This window comes from Carcharhinus amblyrhynchos, chromosome 1, assembly GCF_965287045.1.
Source record: "Carcharhinus amblyrhynchos chromosome 1, sCarAmb.v2.hapA, whole genome shotgun sequence".
Lineage (NCBI taxonomy): Eukaryota > Metazoa > Chordata > Chondrichthyes > Carcharhiniformes > Carcharhinidae > Carcharhinus > Carcharhinus amblyrhynchos.
This window is the reverse complement of record NC_137324.1, coordinates 24,222,215-24,244,927: the sequence shown is the minus strand read 5'-3', so window position 1 is coordinate 24,244,927 and position 22,713 is coordinate 24,222,215.

The following is a 22,713-nucleotide window of genomic DNA, read 5'->3' as shown; positions in this document are numbered from 1 at the left end:
ATAATTGTATTGTATTGTATAATTTATAAATTGCTTTGCATAATTGCATTGTATTGTATCATTTATAAATTGTAGTGTATAATTTATAAATGATAACTGTTTTTGGAATATTGACAACCAAATGTATTTTCATATAAATGTGTTACAAGTTAAGGGTGAAAGGAGAAAAGTTTAAAGGGAATGTTAGGAGGGGCTTCTTCACGCAGAGGGTGGTGGGAGTGTGGAATGAGCTGCCGGATAAAGTGGTAAATGCAGGGTCACTTTTAACATTTAAGAAAAACTTGGACGGGTTCATGGATGAGAGGGGTGTGGAGGGATATGGTCCAAGTGCAGGTCAGTGGGACTAGGCAAAAAATGGTTCGGCACAGACAAGAAGGGCCAAAAGGCCTGTTTCTGAGCTGTAAATTTTCTATGGTTTCTAAGTTTGCGGATTATTATTTAAACATTTCTAATTTCAAGACATATGCATTTTTGTAAGGAGCATTCCAAGTTCATCTTTACAATGAAACATCTCCTTGTCAATCAGTTAACAATTTCTCTCCTGAGGATCTTAAGCAATTGCTCTGCTGTGAAGTAAAATGAGAAAAGGTTTAAAAAGAAAATCCTCAGTTCATCACCATCCGATCAATTTCTTTATTAAATGCCGATTTGTTTTTCTTCGTCAGGTCCTGAGCCTGATATGAAACATTTCCACCAAGCCTAATTAAGGCAAATCAAACTGGCCTTATCAGGGCTAGACGATCCATCAATAACACATGTTGCTCATTCAAGATTGTTCACTATATGTCAAAGCACAAAAGGAGGCTTTGGTGGTCTCTTTAGGTACAGAGAAATTGTTTGATTGGTTGGAGCTGAAGGGTTCTTATTTGTGTTAGAGAGTGGGATTCAATCTGCAACTGAAATACATTAAATGGTTTTAGGTTACCATATAAATTCCTTCTGGCTGCACGGAATATAAATGGGATCATATCCAAGCATTTCATTTACAAAGAGGAACTAGACGAGGCTGTCTGTTTTTTGTTTGTATGATTTGATATGCCTATCGAGCCAGTGGAAAAGACAATCAGCTTAAACTTCTCTATCTCTGAGGCCATGAAGAGAAAGGGTTCAGCAAGTGTAGAATGAGCTAGAGAAATGGTTTTCTATCTTATGAAACCTCGATGTTCCCGTTATTCTGTTCTTGTTATTACAGGTTTTCCTCAGGAAGATACAGAGAGTTAAATATTTTTAAAAAACATTATGAATGAAATCAAATAAAAAAATGCTCTTTTAAAATATTTCAGATCTTACTCAATAAGGAAAGGGCTTTAAGATGAATCGGTGTTGTGTAGGGAGAGCAGGAGGGAGGAAGGAAGAAAGGAATGAAGAGAGTGAGGGGGGTACAGAGTGAGGGAGGGAGGGAAAAAGGGGTGGAAGGGAGGTAGGGAGAAAGGGACGGAGGAAGGAAATGAAAGAAGGAAGGAAGGAAGAGAAAGAGGGAAGGAGGGAGGGAGTTCGGGAAAGGGCTGGAGAAGGCCACATGACCTATGGAAGCTGCTCTGCCATTCAATATGATCATGGCTGATCTTGGATTTGAACTTCATTTTCCCACCCACTCCCCATATCTTTTGATTCCCTGAAAGACAAAAAAAATCTTTCTATCTCACCCTTAAGTACATTCAGTGATGGCATCTTGAGGAGAATTGTTTGATAGAGCAGATGCAGCACGGTTTCGTTAAGGGGAAGTCGCGTCTGACGAATTTATTGGAGTTCTATGAGGATGTGTCTAGGGCGGTGGATAGAGGAGAGCCGGTGGATGTGGTGTTTCTTATTTTCAGAAGGCGTTTGATAAGGTACCTTACAAGAGGTTATTACAGAAGGTCAGGGGGCATGGAGTTGGGGGTAGGGTGTTAGCGTGGATAGAGGATTGGCTGTCAAATAGGATGCAGAGAGTTGGGGTCAATGGGTGCTATTCGGATTGGCGGATGGTGACTAGTGGAGTGCCCCAGGGGTCGGTGCTGGGGCCTCAGCTATTTACCATTTATATACATGATCTGGAGGAGGGAACCGAGTGTATGGTGTCAAAATTTGCTGATGACACCAAGATTGGTGCAGAGGGCATGGAAAGTCTGCAGAAGGATCTAGATAGGCTGGGCGAATGGGCCAGGAACTGGCAAATGGAATTTAATGTTGGCAAGTGTGAAGTTGTCCACTTTGGTAGGAATAATGGTAGGAAGGACTATTACTTACATGGCGAAAAACTGCAGCATGCAACAGTGCACAGGGACCTCGGGGTCCTTGTGCATGAGTCACGAAAACCCAGCTTGCAGGTGCAGCAGGTGGTCAGGAAGGCAAATGGGATGCTGGCCTTCATAGCGAGGGGGATTGAATATAAAAGTAGGGAGGCCTTGCTGCAACTGCACAGGGCACTGGTGAGGCCGCAGCTGGAGTACTGTGTGCAGTTTTGGTCGCTGCACTTACGCAAGGATATTTTGGCCTTGGAGGGAGTGCAGAGGAGGTTTACTAGGCTGATACCGGAGCTGAGGGGGTTGAACTATGAGAAGAGGCTGAATAAACTAGGCTTGTACTCGTTAGAGTTTAGAAGAATGAGGGGAGATCTCATTGAGACGTATAAGATGATGAATGGGATGGATAGGATAGAGGTGGGAAGACTCTTCCCGCTCAGAAAGGACAGTAGGACTAGAGGGCACAGCCTCAAGATAAAAGGGGATCGGTTTAGAACGGAATTGAGGAGGAACTTCTTCACTCAAAGGGTGGTGAATCTCTGGAATTCTCTGCCCGTTGAAGTGGTGGAGGCTGCCTCGCTAAATATATTTAAGACGTGGGTTGATAGGTTTTTAATAGGCAAGGGGATTGAGGGTTATGGGGAGAGGGCGGGAAGGTGGAACTGAGCCACGACAAATCAGCCATGATCTTATTGAATGGCGGGGCAGGCTCGAGGGGCTAGATGGCCTACTCCTGCTCCTATTTCTTATGTTCTTATGTTCTTATGTACATGCTCAATCCTCTGGGATAGAGAATTCCAAAGGTTTACAACCCCTTGAGCAAGACATTTCTGTTCGTTGCAGTCCTGAATCCTGGAACTGTCTCTCCTTATTCTAGATTCCCCGGCAAGGCCTTCATAATCTCAATGAGATCACTTTTCATTCTTCTTCTGAACGCTAAAGAATATAGATTCAAATTACACTGTCACTCATCGTAGGACCTATTCCAGGGACCAATCCAGTAAGCCTTCACTGAATTGCCTCAAATTCATTCTTTGAATATGGAGACAAAAATTGTACGCAGTATTCCAGATGTGATTTCACTGAAGCCCTGTAACAATGGGAACAAAACGTATTTATTGTTATGCTCCAATCCTCTTGTTCATCTACCACCTCCTCACTCAACCTGTCTCATTGCAGTCTCTTTGTATTCTCCTCACAGCTTGCACTTCCACCAGCCACATATCATCAGTAAACTTATGTTCGTTACTCTCTGTCTGATTGTCTAATCCATTTATGTACATTATAAATAGCTGAGGTCTAGCATTGATCCTTGCAGCACTCAACTAGCCAAAGACTGCCAATTTAAATGTCCCATTTACCCCCGCTCTCTGCTTCCTTTCTATTAACCAATCTCCTATCCATGCTAATATGGCATCCCCTACTCCATGAGCCTGTATCTTGTGTTTTAACCTTTTGTGTAGCACCTTTCCAAATGCCACATCCATTCGTTCTCTTTTATCTACCCACCCACCCCAATTAGGGGACAGCACAGTGGCACAGTAGTCAGCACTGCTGCCTTACAGTACCACAGACTCTGATTTGATTCCCAGCATGTGTCACTGTTTTGCGGAGTCTGCACTTTCTCCCCGTTTCTGCGTGGGTTTCCTCCGGGTGCTTCAGTTTCCTCTCACAGTCCAAAAGACTTGTTGGTTAGGTGCACTGGCCATGCTAAATCCCCCCTCAGCGTACCTGAATAGGCGCTGAAGCATGGCGACTCGGGGATTTTCACAGTAACTTCATTGCACTGTTAAGGTAAGCCTACTTGTGACACTAATAAATAAACTGAAATTTGGCAGTTCGGCCATTTTGACTCCTGCCAGAGTCCCTTTGACTGGAAATCCCTATTTTAATGGATTTGGGTGTTCATTCCATCCATATTCTCTGATTGACTGGCAAACCGGGAAGCAGATGCTATTGACATCGATGAGTTTAAGAGCAAGGCCCACTTCCATGATTGGGATCAGGTTCTTGATCCACTACATGAGGGTGTCTCTCAATAAAACTTTCCCCAATGTGTCCAGATGTACCTCATTGACAGTGGGGAAAGGGTTCCAAACAGCTGGAGCTTGATCTTGTGTGACCTTTTCCAATGTGTTTCAAAGCATTGCCTACATGAAGATTAATTGTAAACCTTAATCAATCCTTTGCAGACCATCCTTTTGCTTATACTTAAGATTCAAAAAACCTGAATTAGTTTTGAGACTGGAAGCTATTTTGAAAATCCACCCAAAATTACCATCTAATTGAATGCATCTGAGAGAAATTGGATTAATCTGGAATAAGATTTGGAACTATTATCCATGGACTCAGTTTGTAATCAGTCAAAGTCTTACATAGACTTTTTACACTCTCCTAATTGTAAGCATGAGCTCTTCAGCCAGTGCAGCACCACGCACAATATAGAGCTTGGCTGAAAGTTCCCCTATCCATTGGATTCCTCTAACTGCTGTGCTGGATTACTCGTCCAGTGAAAAATAAATTGCACGTAATGATACATACGGTATTCACTTGCTCTGTGGGGGGATTCTCTGATGGATGTCTACATTTGTCAAATTATTATTCTAAAATGTATCTGAATGGAATAGAAATAGCTTGAGATTTGGCAGGGTGAGAGAACTACAGAGGCTTTGAAATCTCCTTTCAGGGATGGTGGTTGTAAGAAAATATATGTTAACATTCAGGATTAGATTGGATGAAGGAAATCCAATCTAATGAAGAAGTGGATGAAGGAAATGGACAGAAGGGATATGGTGGGTACACGTAATTAGAATTATTTGCTTGCATTCAAGGGTAAACATGAAATCATAGAATCCCTACAGTGCAGATGGAGGTCATTTGACCCGTCGAGTCTGCACCAATTCTCCAAAGAGCACATTCCCAAGGCCCGCTCCCCCACCTCATCCCCATAAACTAGTGCATTTTACCAATGCCTCTACTTTCTCAGGAGGCTAAGGAAATTCAGTATATCCACCATAATTCTCACCAACTTTTACAGATGCACCACAGAAAGCATTCTTTTGGGTTTTATCACAGTTCGGATTTGGCTCCTGCTCTGCCCAAGACTGCAAGAAACTACAAAGGGTCATGAACATAGCCCGGTCAATCGTGCAAACCAGCCTCCCATCCATTGACTCTGCCTGTACTTCCCACTGTCTTGACAAAGCAGGCAGCATAATCAAGGACCCCATGCACCCCAGACATTCTCTCTTCCACCTTCTTCCATTGGGAAAAAGAGACAAAAGTCTGATGTCACGGACCAACCGACTCGCGAACAGCTTCTTCCCTGCTACCATCAGAATTTTGAATGGATCTACCTTATATTAAGTTGATCGCTCTTTCTGCACCCTAGCTATGACTGTAACATTATATTCTGCCCCCACTCTTTTCCTTCTCTATGAATGGTATGCTTTCTATATAGTGCAAGAAACAATACTTTTCACTGTATGTTAATACATGTGACAGTAATAAATCAAATCAAGAATCTAATCTACACATCTTTGGACATTAAGAGACAAGTTAGCACTGCCAATCCATCAAACCTGTATATCTCTGGACATCTATCAGAACTTATTGGAGGAATGGCCTGATTTTGTGTTGTAACCTCTCTTTATGGTGCAATTCTTCATGCAACTTAGATTATTAATAGAGCCGTCTAGCTAGTCTTTTTACTGATCTCCATCTTCCTGCTTTAACATATTTGCTCCATTCACCATGAAACCATTGTCATAAAAACCCATCTGGTTCACGAATGTCCTTTAGGGAAGAAAACCTGCTGTCCTTCTCTGGTCTGGCCTACATATGACACTAGATCCACAGCAATGTAGTGAAATCTTAAATACCTCCAGGGATGGACAATAAATGCTGGCCTAGCCAGCGATGCCCACTTCTCATGAACAAATTTTAAAAATTGAATGGTTGGCCTATCCTGTCCTGTCCATCAGGTGAGTTAATTTGAAATTAGCTCTATAGATTCTACAGTTCTTTGCAAACATTCAGAAATTAATCTTCTTGCATTTTTTTCATTTCCTTAAGCAACTGTTCTAATTATATTATGACTACAATACATAAATCTAAGCAGATGCAAAACAGGAAACTAGCAGGGACTCTACATCTGTACATTATTTCCTGTATGCTTTCAACAATAATGAAATAGTGCTATTTATAAATAACTCACAACTGTAAACAAAGTACAAGATCACTATTGTGATGTATTCCAAAGGCTCCCCCCACTCCTGTCAGGATACACTGTCTCATAAATGAAAGATTATTAATGGAATTGTTTGATGACCTGTTGTACAATGGGACTTGCCTTGCAAATTAAACCAGTAATAGGATATTCTAGTGACTGCTTATCATTTCCTCCTTTTGTTTCCACTGCCAGGGTGCTAACCTGTTGGGGTGGTTTGGCCACTGTTTACAGAAGCCACACTCCATAAAGAGATTGCAGTGCACCCTGCCATCTTTACACCTTGCTTGCAGGTGTCCTTGTAGTGGAGATATGGACACACAGAAAGTTGTGACCATTTTACCATGAAAGAAGGTCTTTGGGTACATGGCCATTGTCGATCTGATGAATGTAGCCAGGACACCTCAGATGCTATTAGCTTCACGATGCATGTAATGATCTTTAAATTGGTAGCTTTATTGCTGCCAAGAGATACTGAGGATAGGTCAGAAAAGCAAAGAAAGAAACTGGCCAGCCATATCTCCTGCCTGGCATATATTTCTTGCGGTCTTGCATAGAGCAGGAGCCATTCCAAGTTGTGATAAAACCAGAAAGAATGCTTTTTATGGTGCATCTGTAGAAGTTGATGAGAGTTGTAGCGGACATGCCAAATTTCCTTAGTCTTCTGAGAAAGTAAAGGTATTGGTGAGGTTTCCTAACTACAGATTCTGCATGGAGGGACCGGGGCAGGTTGTTGGTGGTCTGGACACCTAAAAACTTGAAGCTCTCAACCACTCCTACTTCATCCCCATTGATGTAGACAGGGGCATGTCCACCACTACGCTTCCTGAAGTCGATGACTATCTCCTTCATTTTGTTGATATTGAGGGAGAGATTATTGTCATTGCACCAGTTCATCAGATTCTCTATCTCATCCCTGTACTGTGTCTCGTCATTGTGGGTGTCATCAACAAACATGAAAATCAAGCTAGAGGGGAATTTCCAGAGTCTGCACATTTTCTCTGTGTCTGTGTGAGTTCCCTCCTAGTGCTCTGGTTTCCTTCCACAGTCTGAAAGATGTGCTGGTTAGGTGAATTGGCCATGCTAAATTCTCCCTCAGTGTACCCAAACAGGCGTCAGAGTGTGGTGACTAGGGGGTTTTCACAGTAACTTCATTGCAGTGTTAATGTAAGCCAACTGTAACAATAATAAATAAACTTTATTTGTTGATAGTGTGGTAGTGTCAATGGTTCAAAACCTGTTCTATTTTTGCATCTGCACAGTGTGTTGGAATGCCAGCGACTGCCTATTCAATTGAGTCAAGGAGCTGTTGTCTACTTATTTCGGGAGGTGGTATGGCCGATGTTGATACAAGGATGGCATTTCTTCTTTGAAAAAAAATTCAAGAATGATAATCTAACTCTAATGGAGACTAGGGAGTGATCTGCATCACAGTCAGCACTGTGGTAGCTGCATGTGTTGAGAATGCTGCTCAGGGACTCACATCTGCTACCAAATAAACCTGTTGGACTTTAACCTGGTGTTGTGAGATTTGAGATCAGGGAGAGATCAGCCATGATCTGGTTGAATTTCAGAAGTGGCTCGAAGGGCTGATTTTTTTGCCTATTTTTGCTCCTAATTCTTATATTCCTATTGAACCTTCTCTCTTCTTCTGTAATATCAATTTTCAGACATGCTCTACAGCCTGCAGCCTCACCGTGTTGACATCTAAACTTGTTGCTGGGATTTCTACTTTTCCTCAGCGTTTTCTGGAATCTTAAGGCTGGATTTCTTTACTTCCTCCTGTTTTCCCCTCCTCCTCGTGTCTCACAGCTTGGCATTAGGAATCAATTGCTCCTGATTTAATGCCCTCTATCTTCACTTTAGCTTTGGTGCTGTCCTGGACAATGGCCTTATGCCATTTAGCTGTGTTTCTTAATTAAAAGGAGGTCATTGGGCTTTATTAAATTTGGCTCTTGGAATAGTTTCTAATGTATCTCAAATTCGCATTCGAAAGTGTTCACTGCAGTGATGTTGTCTGCACTTTAAGGACATGCAGTCTTACACACAGACGTGTCAATTCTACCCTTGGGTCATATTCGTAAATTTTAATTGGTATTTGTTCAAGGCTGCTGAGAGCAAACAGAAGGCTCTCTCAGGTCCTGGGGGAGTCATTCTGCAGTTTAAATGAATGAAACACAGCACCGCAATAAAATAATTTTCTAATGTAATTTTGAAGTGAATTAATGCTAATACGGATAAGTAAATCCATAAATTCAATCTCTGTCATCTGGCCAAAGTCATTTCCGTACAGGCGATTGTGTGAGTGTGGCTAGCAGAGATTAACAGATAACCTTGAACTCATTCCGTGTTACCTATTATTCTTGTGTAAAATGTAAGAATGAGGGAAACATGCGAGTGATTAAAAGGCCATTGTAAACCACAAGAGCAAAGGACAAGCAGTTTATGGTAAATTATTTTAATTTTGGCAGAGGGTTTGTAAAGTTTTCATTTCCTAGACTAGGCGTCAGCTACTTTCCTACATATCTTATCATCTCTGTTCATGTGAGAGTAGACAATCTTCCGGTCGTTGTGTCTATCAGATGTATTAATGCACTATAATGAACCCATTACCACACTGAGCAGTCTAAACAATAAGGTGGATAGACCGAGGGTGAGATATGCTTTAAACTTGTGGACAGCCACTGTAGGTCTGAAGATCAATGTAGCTATTGAGAAGATATGTAGCAGCCTCCAGAAAGAGCTAGGCTCCACAAGAGGGTTCAGGTCAGAAAAGGTAACAGCCAAGGCCGGATTTGCAATGAATCACACTATGCCATGGCACAGGAATCCCAGATGGTTGGTTCACCATAATGATGAGCGAGTGTAGGGCTGTTGGAAGTGCCATCTTTCAGCCGAAGATGTTAAATTGTTTGTCGGCTGCATCCTGGCCGAATACCACCCCCACCCCCACCACCCCCAAAGGCACTAAAACAAAGCTTGATGCGATTTGCGAGCTTGATGAGACTGGAGAGAAGGAGAGGGAAAGTCTCTGGGGCAGTCCAGCTTTCTATAGTGAGCTGGAAAATGGCACAGGCAAGGTGTGTCCCCAGTGGCAGACTTGTGCACTTACATAACCCCTTGTGGGTATTAATAATAACCAACCTTTGAGAGTCTACATCCAGCTCCAGCTGCTGGTACGTAAGAGTCTAAAGCCGCAATTTTACCATTCTGGCCACTACAGGAATCGGAGCAGGTAGGGGATGGACAATGGAAAGGTACATTATTGACCTCAGGTGGGATTTTACAGATTCAGGATGAGCGAGGCTGTAAAATCCTGCCCAAAGTATCATTTAGCACCGGAAAGGCCCTTCAGCCCATCGAGCCTGCACCGAAAATAACTACCAACAAAGGCGTGCTAATCCCATTTTCCAACACTTGTCCCATATCTTTGAACATTTCAGGTGTTCATCCAAATACTTTTTAAAGGTTGTAAGGTTTCCAGTCTCCACTACTTTCTCAGGCAGTGCTTTCCAGGTTCCCACCGGCGATTTTTTTTCTCAAATCCAGGAGAACGTTGGTAATGGCTGGGTAAAGGAGAGTATAGTTAGCTTCAAATTAATTCTGTATGTTGAGGCTTTTAAATGGGCGTTAACAATCTCTTCAAGTAACCTAATTTTTTTTACACAGCTACAGAGTCTATCACAGGAGAGTGTCATACATCTTAACCCACTCACACTGAATTTCCTGCACCTTAGTCTAAAACTATGCCCCCTTGTGATTGACCCCTCAACCAAGGGGAAACAGCTGCTTCTAATTCACCCTGTCTAAACCCTTCATAATCTTATACACCTCAATCATGCCCGGAATAAACTAACTATGTTTACAAATGGAGCTTAATTATGGACTTCAATATCAATGAATGTTCAACCTATTCATAACATGCATCTTGTCCTGCTTGCTTTGCCCTAGATAAAGTGATTGCCACTCATGTATTAGGCTGGTTATGACCATAAAGCTTCATGTGCCACCACTGTACTATCCACATTATTGTGTAAAGAGTCACACAGGATTACTAGGTCGTAGGAGTGAGTTGGGTCGAAGTTAACATGAAGATCGCATCTAGTCAGGACAGTATCCAGTATACATAAGAACATAAGAACATAAGAAATAGGAGCAGGAGTAGGCCATCTAGCCCTTCGAGCCTGCCCCGCCATTCAATAAGATCATGGCTGATCTGTCGTGGCTCAGTTCCACTTTCCCGCCCTCTCCCCATAACCCTTAATCCCCTCTCTTATCAAGAACCCATCAACCCGCTTCTTAAAAATATTTAGCAAGGCAGCCTCCACCACTTCAACGGGCAGAGAATTCCAGAGATTCACCACCCTTTGAGTGAAGAAGTTTCTCCTCAACTCCGTTCTAAACCGCCTCCCCTTTATCTTGAGGCTGTGCCCCCTAGTCCTACTGTCTTTTTTGAGCGGGAAGAGTCTCTCCACCTCTATCCTATCCATCCCATTCATCATCTTATACGTCTCAATGAGATCTCCCCTCATTCTTCTAAACATTCTTCTATACATGTGTATACAGTTAGGTGTTATTAATTAACAGTTATTGTTCATCTGGACAAACCTCTAGACATCTCCATGAGACAGCAGAGAACAAAGAACAAAGAACAAAGAACAACCCAGCACGGGAAACAGGCCCTTCGGCCCAACGAGCCCGCGCCGCCGCATCACCCTACACCTATTCTACCCTGCATGTCTACGAATGGGACCCTACTCAGTCAGATTCAGGGAAGAAATAGTGTCAATTTGGTAGAAACCGATTAGCCTAAGAGCACATCTTTGGGGTGTGGGAGGAAACCGGAGCGCCCGGAGGAAACCCACGCAACCACAGGGAGAATGCGCAAACTCCCACAGACACAGGCCCAAATCCATGTATCTGCACAGCTAGCAGTGCTAGTCACTGAGCTGTTGTGGAGCCCGTCTATCGGTCCAGGATCAAGCACACACACCGACATGAAGTACTAGGCCACTCCTGGACTTCCAAGAGCAGCCCACGCACGACCCGCCGTGTGCATGCCCCTCGCTTGACACGAGGTGGACCTCCACCTGTGGAATAAAGACAAAAAATATTAATCATACAGCCTGCCCTTCCGGTGTCTCCCGAGGTTTAACCCTAATTTAATAGCCCCTACCATATCCCTCCATTCTCGTTTCACTCATGTGCCTATCTAACTGCATCTTAAACGAGTCCAACGTTCCTGCCTCCACCACCCTACTCGGTAGCGCATTCCAGACCCCCACAACTCTCTGCGTAAAGAACCTTCTTCTCACCTCCAAATTATACCTCCCCCCCCTCACCCTTAAGTGATGACCTCTCGTGTTCGTACCCAGTCTAGGGAGCAGTCTCTCACTATTAACTCTATCTATTCCCTTCAGTATCTTATATACCTCTATCATGTCCCCTCTCAATCTCCGTCTTTCCAAGGAGAATAGCCCCAGTCTCTTCAGTCTCTCCTCGTAACCCAGTCCCCCCATGCCAGGCAACATCCTGGTAAACCTCCTCTGCACCCTTTCCAGAGACTCCACGTCCTTCCGGTAGTAAGGTGACCAGAACTGGACGCAGTACTCCAAACAGAACCTTACAATAGTTGGTCTTTTAGTCTCTGCAATAACAACTTTTCAAGGGGAAAGTAGGAAGTGGAAGTGGGTGACACAGTGGCACACTGGCTAGCACTGCTGCATCACAGCTCCAGGCACATGGGTTCAATTCCGGCCTTGGGTGGCCGTCTGTGCGGAGTTTGCACATTCTCCCTGTGTCTATGTGGGTTTACTCCATGTGTTCCAGTTTACTTCCATAAACCAAAGATGTTCGGGTTTTTTTTTAGGTTTATTTATTAGTCACAAGTAAGACTTACATTAACACTGCAATGAAGCTACTGTGAAACTCCCCTACTCGCCACACTCCGGTGCCTGTTCAGGTCACTGCACCTTACCAGCGCGTCTTTCAAATTGTGGGAGGAAACCAGAGCACCTGGAAGAAACCCACACAGACCCGGGGATAATGTGCAAATTCCACACAGACAGTGACCAGAACTGGGAATTGAACCTGGGTCCACCAGTATGCATCTGTGCCACCCACTCACACTTCTTACTTTCCCCATGGCCATGGCCAGGTTAGGTGAATTGGCCATGCTAAATTGCTCCTTAGTATCCAAAGATGTGTAGGTTAGATGGGATTAGTCATGGTAAATGTGCAGGATTACCGAGATAGGATGGGGGAGAGAGCTTGGGTAAGATAGTCTATCAGAGAAGCAGTGCAGACTTGACGGCATGAATTCTATCTATCTATGAATAATTAGATAATTTTTCAAAGAACTGAGTTATGAGGGGCCGAATAGCCTCTTTCCGTGCTGCGATATCACCTTGCAAAAGCAAAGGTGTAGGCAAACAGAGACCAAGAAGCACAACTGGAAAGGGAAGGCTCATCCTGAAGCTTGAATACACGAGAAGGACAGGCTTGTATAGGGGAGAGACTTCACAAGCTGGGCAAAGGTTCCAGGAGAGCATTGGTAATGACTGGGTAAAGGAGAACATAGTTAGCTTCAAATTAATTTTGTATGTTGAGGCATTTACATGAACATCAACGATCTCTTCAAGTAACCTAAGTTTCTTTACACAGCTACAGAGTTTATCGCAGGAGAGTGTCATACATCTTAACCCATTCGCACTGAATCACTTGAGTGTGGTCAATAATGGCCAATTGGACAGGCCAGAGCACACAACTACAAAGAAACCCAACACAACAGCAGCAACAAAAGCAGAAAATGCTGGAAAATCTCAGCAGGTCTGACAGCATCTGTGGGGAGAGAATAGATGAGGAGATGCCAGCATTGGGCTGGGGTAAATACAGTAAGAAGTCTCACAACATCAGGTTACAGTCCAACAGGTTTATTGGGTAGCAAAAGCCACTAGCTTTCGGGCCTCTGACCCTTCGTCAGGTGAGTGGAGAGTTCTAGAACCAATGTTTCGAGTTGAGATGACCCTTTGTCAAAACTATAAAGAAACCCACCTAGTTTTCCTTCAACCACAATGAATAAATGAATGGAGTTAAAGTGTTAGCAGTGCAATAAGGGGAGCTTGTCAGAACATGTAAAATTTAGACCCTGGAGAGTGTGGCAGTTCAGGAGATATAACAACAAGATGCCAGAGGAGAGCTTAAGGAAATGAAAACGATCACTACCTCACTACATTAACAGTCAGCCTGCAAGAAATGCTTCCAACAGGTTCATAGAAATGCTTAATTTTCACACTGACAGGTAACACACCTGAGCCTATGCCCAGGACCACCGGTGCAATAAATCGTAATATTTGTCTCTATCCCTTACAAAACTGGACAGAAGCCTAATCCCTTCAAAAACCAGGACACGGTATTACGAATGTGAGGTTATATGAAGTAAATATGTTTCGGACTATCTCTTTAATTCAGCATAAAATGAAGTGGTGAAGAGGGTCATGTGATCTGCTACATGTTCTGCATTTATTCTCTTGCTCCTTGCTGCTTCAATTCTCTTCAAAAATGCCTATTGCAACAGCCGTCTTCGCATCAGAGAAGGACACAGAACAGCAGGAGGCCATTCAGCTCAATGTGTTTGTGCCAATCCTTTGAAAGAGCTACATAATTAGTCCCGCTCTCCTGATTTTTCCCAACAGTTGTCCAATTGCCTTTTGAAAGTTGTTATTATTCAATCTGCTTCCATTGCCCTTTTAGTCCTTGCACATTCCACATCATAGCAACTCGCGGCATGTTTTCTTATTGTTATGGCTCCTCTGATTGCTTTAGCGATCCTTCTAAATCTGTGCCTCTGCTCTAAAACGAACAACCTGAGCTTTTCCAGTTTCTTCATGTACCTGAAGCAGTTCATCCCTTGTACATTCCAATAAATCTCCTCTACACCCTTTCTAAGAACTTGATGTCCTTGTGAAGGCCCAAAATTGGCCACAAAATCCCAGCTGGGCCCTAGCCAGTGTTTTAAGAATGTTCAACGTGACTTTCTTGCTTATGTGTTTTCTGCCTGTACTTAAAAAGCCAAGGATCCCTTATGCCTTTTTAACCGCCTTGTTCAGTTGTCCTGCCTGTTTAGGGGTACAAACACTCCCAAATCTCTCAATTCCTGTACATTTTACCATTTGATTGATACTGTCTGTCCCTATTTTTTCACATATCCTTTGCATTAAGCTGCATCTGCCATTTCCTGCTCATTTTACTACTCTCTGTCCTTGTGACATCCATTATGATCCTTGTCACTTTTTACTACATTTAGAAGATTTGTGTCATCTGTAGAATTTGAAATTGTGCTGTGTATGCATGTTCAAATCATTAGTCCAGTTGGAACAATACTCCCAATGGTGACTCACTGGGAGACACCATCATATACTTCCCTCCGGTGGCCAAAGGCATCTGCCCGACCAAGAGTATTGACACAACTTTCAATTATAAGTAACCCTTGAGCAACTAAGCACACAGTCCTGAAATTTTCCTTAATTTTGCCCACCAGTGCTTTTTAATGCCCCCCCTTCGCTCTCCTGATTTCCTTTCTAAGTACCCTCTTGCACTTTCCAAACTCCTGTAAGTCATCCATTACTTCATCCCCCTGTATTTCCCATAAGCATTCCTTCTTTTCCTTATCCACTCCTGTATTTCCTTTGACATCCAGAGTTCTCTAGACAATTTGGTCCCACCCTTTACCTTTACAGAGATATGATGGCTTTGTACTCTTTCTATTTTCTTTTTGAATGACTCCAACTTTTCTGATATGGGCTCTCTTACAAATAGCTGCACTCAGTCCATTTTGGCCAGATCCTGTCTTATCATAATAAAATCAGCCTTTCCCCAATTCAGAACCTTTATTTTCAGTCTTTGTCCTTTTCCACAACTACCTTAAGACTTACTGAGTTATGATCACTATCATCAAAATGCTCCCCCACTGACCCTTGTTCCCTAAAATTAGGTCCAGTACCATCCCCTCTCTTGTTGGATTTAGAATCATAGAAACTTACAGAGCAGAAGAAGGCCATTCAGCCCATCTAGCCTGCACTGAGCACAATCCCATCCAGCACCTATCCCCATAACTCTATAGATTTGCCCTAGCTAGTTCCCCTGAAACTCAAAGGCAATTTAACATAGCCAATCCACCCAACGCACATATTTTTGGACTGTGGGAGGAAACCGGAGCACCCGAGGAACCCACGCAGACACAGGGAGAAAGTGCAAACTCCACACAGACAAAAACCCAATCTTGGAATCGAACCTGGGTCTCTGGCGCTGTGAGGCTACACATTGGCTCAAAAAGCTCTCCCGGATACACTTTAAGAATTCTGCTCTCTCAAAGCCTTTCACACATTGTCTACACCAATTAATATTGGGGAAGTTGAAATCCCCTCCTATTATTAGCCTATTGTTTTACACTACTCAAGATTCATTGTAGTACCTGAGAGAACTGGGGCAATGGCCATTTTATGCCCTAACTAGAATCTGCCATGTTATAAGAGCATAAGAAATAGGAGCAGCAGTAGGCCATCCAGCCCTTCGAGCCTGCCCCGCCATTCAATAAGATCATGGCTGATCTGTCGCTGCTCAGTTCCACTTTCCCGCCCTCTCCCCATAACCCTTAATCCCCTCTCCTATCAAAAACCCATCAACCCGCGTCTTAAAAATATTTAGCGAGGCAGCCTCCACCACTTCCTGACCACTTGCTGCACCTGCAAGCTGGGTTTTTGCGACTCATGCACAAGGACCCCGAGGTCCCTCTGCACCGTCGCCTGCTGCAGTTTTTCGCCCCGTAAGTAATAGTCCTTCCTACCATTCTTCCTACCAAAGTGGACCACCTCACACTTGCCAACATTAAATTCCATTTGCCATTTCCTGGCCCATTCGCCCAGCCTATCTAGATCCTTCTGCAGACTCTCCACACCCTCCGCACAATTTGTCGTTCCCCCAATCTTGGTGTCATCAGCAAATTTCGACACTCTACACTCGGTTCCCTCCTCCAGATCATCTATATAAATGGTAAAAAGTTATCTCTTGGGTTTTCCCAGCCCAGACATTTTGAGAAACAAAATATATTCTGCAGAATTCAGAAATGAGGCTTGCTGTTAAATGAATATTTAGTTGAAATGCATACACACTTTTGAGTCTATGACATGAGGTCACTTTGAACTGAGGCATAACTTTTGTCATAAAGTTATAGAGCCATCAAGGCACAGAAGGAGGCCGTTTGGCCCCTCAACTCCGTGCTGGTTTTCTGTCAAGCATCACAGTCAATCTCATTCCCCAGTGCGTCCCATGACCCTCCAAGTTTAGTTCCTCAAGGGTCCATCCAATTTCCTTTCAAAATCATACATTGTCCCCACTTCCTCTACATGGCCATACTCAATAAGCCACATTCACTGCTGACTGCTAAAAGAAAAGCCAGCCTTTATTTCACAAGCTCAGACTCCGTCCCCAAGAACTCTGCAGTCAGTGAAGTGCTTTTGCAGGGTAGCCACTGTCACAAACACAGCCGTCAAGTTGCCCACAGAAAAACCCCGCCAACAGCAATGTTGGTTGGAGGATAAATATTGGCCGGGATAGCAGGAATAGTTCTTACAGAAAGTGTCTACACTGGGGCTTGATCCCTCGACTTCCCTGATTCTAAGGCAAGAGCGATGTGGAGATGCCAGCATTGGGCTGGGGTAAACACAGGAAGAAGTCTCACAACATCAGGTTAAAGTCCAACAGTTTATTTTGAAGCAAACGCCACTAGCTTTCGGGGCTCTGCCCCTTCGTAAGGTGAGTGGGTAGTTCTGATCACAAACAGAGAATATAAAGACACACACTCAGTTTACAGAATACTGATTAGAATGCGAGTCTTTACAGCTAAACAAGTCGTAAAGGTGCAGACAATGTGTTCCGCACACATGAGGACAGCCTTGGGTTCATGTCACACTATTCGTAACTCCCATGACTTGCCTGGGCTTGCAACGTCACACTTACTGTCCTGTCTGGAGACAATACACATCTCTTTAACCTGTGCTTAATGCTATCTCCACTCACATTGTCTGCACATTTAAGACTTGATCAGCTGTAAAGACATGCATTCTAATCAGTATTCTGTAAACTGAGTGTGTGCCTTCATATGACCTGTTTGTGATCAGAACTCTCCACTCACCCTTCAAAGGGGCAGAACTCTGAAAGCTAGTGGCTACCAAATAAACTGTTGGACTTTAACCTGGTGTTGTGAGACTTCTTACTGTGTCTAAGGCAAGAGTACACTGAGGCATCGTTGTCAACTGCAAACCATTTAAACCATTAAATTTGTGTGTTTGCATTGAATTTTTGGCGCTTCAACTCACTATCTGTTGCAAAATACCATGGAAGGTATGGAAACTGCCTTCACAGCAGCTCACCGCCCCCACAGGATATATACCTTCTAACACTACACCACATCCCCCCCAGGCCAAATGCTATCTAGTGACAGTAATGTGCTTGTGCAGATTTAGCAGGGAATATAATGATTTACAAATCCTTCCCTTCAGGCTCCACATCTTATTTAAGTTCAATATGTTTCTGATTCTCACAAAATCTCTCTTTCTGTGGAGGGTTCAGACCAAATACCTTAGAACCATAGAACCCCCTACAGTGCAAAAAGAGTCCATTCAGCCCATCGAGTCTGCACCGACTCTCCAAAAGAGTATCCCGCACAGACCCACTGCTTCACTTTATCCTCGTAACCCTGCTCATTTACTGTGGCTAATCCCCCTAACATACACATCTTGGGACACTAAGAGGCAATTTAGCATGGCCATTTCACATAACCTGTATATCTTTGGAGTGTGGGAGGAAACCGGAGCACCCAGAGGAAACCCACGCAGACATGGGGAGAAAGTGCAAACTGCACAGTCACCCGAGGCCAGAATCGAAACCAGGTCCATGGCGAGCAATGCTATCCACTGTGCCACCTTGCAGCTCACAAGAACTATCAAGTGAAGTAATTATCTACTTAAAGTCCTACCCCTGCTGTGGAAGAAAATGATCAACTTGCTTCATATGTGTTTCACTCTTTCCTGATCAATGCATAATGACTGAGGAATGGCACTCTGGAGTGGCTCGACAGGTAAGAGAAAAATATCAATTTCAATCCAGTAGCACAGGGGTTAGTACTGCTGTCTCACAGCGCCAGGGACTGGGTTCGATTCCTGGTTTGGGTTGCTGTCTGTGTGGAGTTTGCACATTCTCCCTGTTTCTGCGTATGTTCCCTCTGGGTGCTCCAGTTTCCTTCCACAGTCTGAAAGACATGCTGGTTAGGGGCATTGGCCATGCTAAATTCTCCCTCAGTGTACCCGAGCAGGTGCCAGAGTGTGGCGACTAGGGGGTTTTCACTGTAATTTCATTGCAGAGTTAATGTAAGCTGACTTGTGACTAATAAATAAGCTAACTTAAGTCACCCGTTCACAATGCTGCAGGTTGCAAAATCTTCCTCTGTCATCTTTATCCATGATTTTCCAGTCCTGAAGAAGACACTGGACCTTTGTGAAGCTGGAATTGAAATGGTGCCTTTCCAAAGCATCCCCTGTAATCAATTCCACTTACAGTTAATAATAGAGAAGTATCCTGTTGATGTTACTGTTATAATGTGTGTTATTTTTAATTATGTCACAGCATGCCAGCATTAGGCTAGCATTCCAGCTTTGGAGCGAGCGCAGCTGGATAATCCAGCCCCACAGGTACAGTGACTGCAAGCCTACCCGCGTGCAGAGACCTAACCTTGGTTGTCGTTCATAGCATTAACAAGTTAATGATAAAAGACAACAGATCACAAGGAGAACCCAATCTCCTGGAGGAGGTGATGGCCTGGTGATGTTATCACTGGTCTATTAATCCAGAAGCTCAGCTACTATCCTGGGGAGCTTGGTTCGAATCCCGCCATGGCAGATGATGGAATTTGAATTCACTTAAAAATATCTGGATGACCATAAAATCATTGTCAGAAAAATTGATTTGGTCGACTCATGTCTTTTAGGGAAGGAAATTTGTTGTCCTTACCCAGTCTGGCTTACATGTGATTCCAGAGCTACAGAAGTGTGGTTCACCCTCAATTACCCTCAGGCAACTAGGGATGGGCAATAAATGCTGGCCCAGCTAGTGACACCCAAGTCCCATAAATGACTAAAGAACCTCCGTAGCTGACCTAACATGGCCTGGAGCGTTTGGATGGGTTTGGATGTTTTAATATTGCATGTATATCCAGACGCTATTCCTTCCATCAACCCACGGCATAACATCCATATCCAGAAAAACGTGGAAAGAGAACTGGAATTAGATAAAATGAGACGTCACACGACACCAGATTATATTCCAACAGGTTTATTTGAAATCACAAGCTTTCAGAGCACTGCTCTTTCATCAGGTGAAGTGACTGGTGTCGTGCGACCTCTCATCTTGTCCCCCTCACTCCAACACTGGAATCCCCACATCATAGAAGTAGATAGAATAATCTGTAAAGTCTTGAACCAGAATGAAAGCTCCATCACTGGTCATGAAGAAAGTTGTCTCTATGCGAGCTTATTTGGATGTGGCACTGAAACAGCGCCCATACAAAATTCTGAATTTCAGGAACTAAATCCCAAATTTGCAAACACCAAATTTTTCTTCAAACTTTACGCTAAAACTGGACATTGGTTGGTACATTTGGAAAAGGCCTCTCAGGAACCAACGATATTCTGCATTCCATCCGGGAGATACTGTTTCCAACAATCACTATTTAGACTGAACATCTTTAATCAACAGCACATGAACTGTATTGCGTGTGAGATTCCAGGCTACACCTGCACAGCAGATGACATCACTGTTGGAATACAGAAACAGGAGTAGGCCATTTGGCCCATCGAGCCTGCTCCACCATTTAATGTTATCACAGCTGATCAGACACTTCTACACTCACTATCCTCATAACCCTTTACATTATTGTTGGCCAAACAAAATGGGAGCATGCTCAATATTGGAATCTCCCAACAGAAGTAATGCATCCAGAGGGACTTGTGTTTAACAGCCAAGAAAGGTCAATATTTTCAGGTCAATACATTCAGACAGTGGCGTCCATCCTGATCCTATTAAACTGGAGGGAATTAATGCAATTTTCAACCTTTAAGATAAAAATGATCTTCAATGTTGCTTAAGTTTATTCAATTTTCCCTCATACAAATGTTGGCCATATCGTCATAAGACTGAATTTTGCAGAGAGCTTTGAGAACTTCTGAAAAAGGAGGATCGTTTATCTGGAAAGTGATCATCAAAACACAGTTGAGCTCAAGACGTCATTGGCCAAAGGATTATCAATGCTTCAATTCGACGATCTAGCTGAGGAAACTACACTGGAAGTTGATACATCGCAGAACACAGGAATTAGGAGCAGAAGTAGGCAATTCAAACCTGCTCCACCATTCAGTCAGATCATGACTGATCTCTCCCTGGTCTGGAATGCACCTTTCCACCTGTTCACCATATCCCTTTCAAGCATCAGAAATATATCTATCTTCTTCTTGAAATCATTTAATGATTCAGACTCCACCGTTCTATGGAGCAGCGAGTTCCACAAATTCACCACCCTCTGCGAGAATTAGTTCCTCCTCCTCTCTATTAAATCCACCGCCTCTCAACCTAGAGCTGTGACCCCATGTTCTCAATTGCCTTGGAATGTCCACCCTATAAAAAGGGAAGTCTGTTGCTTTTCCTTCCAAGGGCCTGTCACCAGCCCAAGCCAACTACCTGAATACTGAGCAGGAAACATTACCCTTGGCTTTTGGAATCCAACACTTCCAAGTATCTAATTGAAAAAAAAGGTTTATTTTGGAAATCGACTACAAACCACTCGAGTTGATCTGGTGTAAACTGTTAACCAGCGCGTCACGCAGGTGACAGCTCCTACTCAATAACATACAAGGCTACAACTATAACACACACAACAAGCCTGGTAGTTCCATCATCATATCTAATACTTCAAGTCTATTAAGCTACTATTCCCATGAAACTCATCTCCAAACTCCGTGGCCTGGACTTTGGCACCTCCCTCAGTGACTGGATCCTGAACTTCCTAACTCACAGACCACCATCAGTAAGGAGAGGCAACAACACCTCCTCCACAATCACCCTCAATACCAATGTCCCACAAGGTTGTGTTCTCAGCCCCCTATTATACTCCTTATAGCTATGACTGTGTGGCCAAATTCCCCTCCAAATCAATTTTTAAGCTTGCTGATGACACCACTGTAGTGGGTCGGATCTCAAACAATGATAAGATGATGAATGGGATGGATAGGATAGAGGTGGAGAGACTCTTCCCGCTCAAAAAAGACAGTAGGACTAGGGGGCACAGCCTCAAGATAAAGGGGGGGCGGTTTAGAACGGAGTTGAGGAGGAACTTCTTCACTCAAAGGGTGGTGAATATCTGGAATTCTCTGCCCGTTGAAGTGGTGGAGGCTGCCTCGCTAAATATTTTTAAGAAGCGGGTTGATGGGTTTTTGATAAGAGAGGGGATTAAGGGTTATGGGGAGAGGGCGGGAAAGTGGAACTGAGCCACGACAGATCAGCCATGATATTATTGAATGGCGGGGCAGGCTCGAAGGGCCAGATGGCCTACTCCTGCTCCTATTTCTTATGTTCTTATGTTCTTATGAGACAGAGTACAGGAATGAGGTAGAGAATCCGGTGAACTGGCGCAGCAACAATAATCTCTCCCTGAATGTCAACAAAATGAAGGGGATTGCCATTGACTTCAGGAAGCGTAGTGGAGAACATGCCCCTGTCTACATCAATGGGGATGAAGTAGAAAGAGTCGAGAACTTCAAGTTTTCAGATGCCCAGATCACCAACAACCTGTCCTGGTCCCCCATGCTGACACTATAGTTAAGAAAGCTCACCAACACCTTTACTTTCTCAGAAGACTAAGGAAATTTGGCATGTCAGCTACGATTCTCACCAACTTTTACAGATGCACCACTGAAAGCATTCTTTCTGGTTGTATCACAGCTTGGTATGGCTCTGCTCTGCCCGAAACCACAAGGAATTACAAAAGGTTATGAATGTAGCCCAATCCATTGCGCAAACCAGCCTCCCATCCATTGACTCTGTCTACACTTCCTGCTGCCTCAGCAAAGCAGCCAGTATAACTAAGGACCCCATGCACCCCAGACATTCTCTCTTCCACTTCTCCCATTGGGAAAAAGATACAAAAGTGTGAGG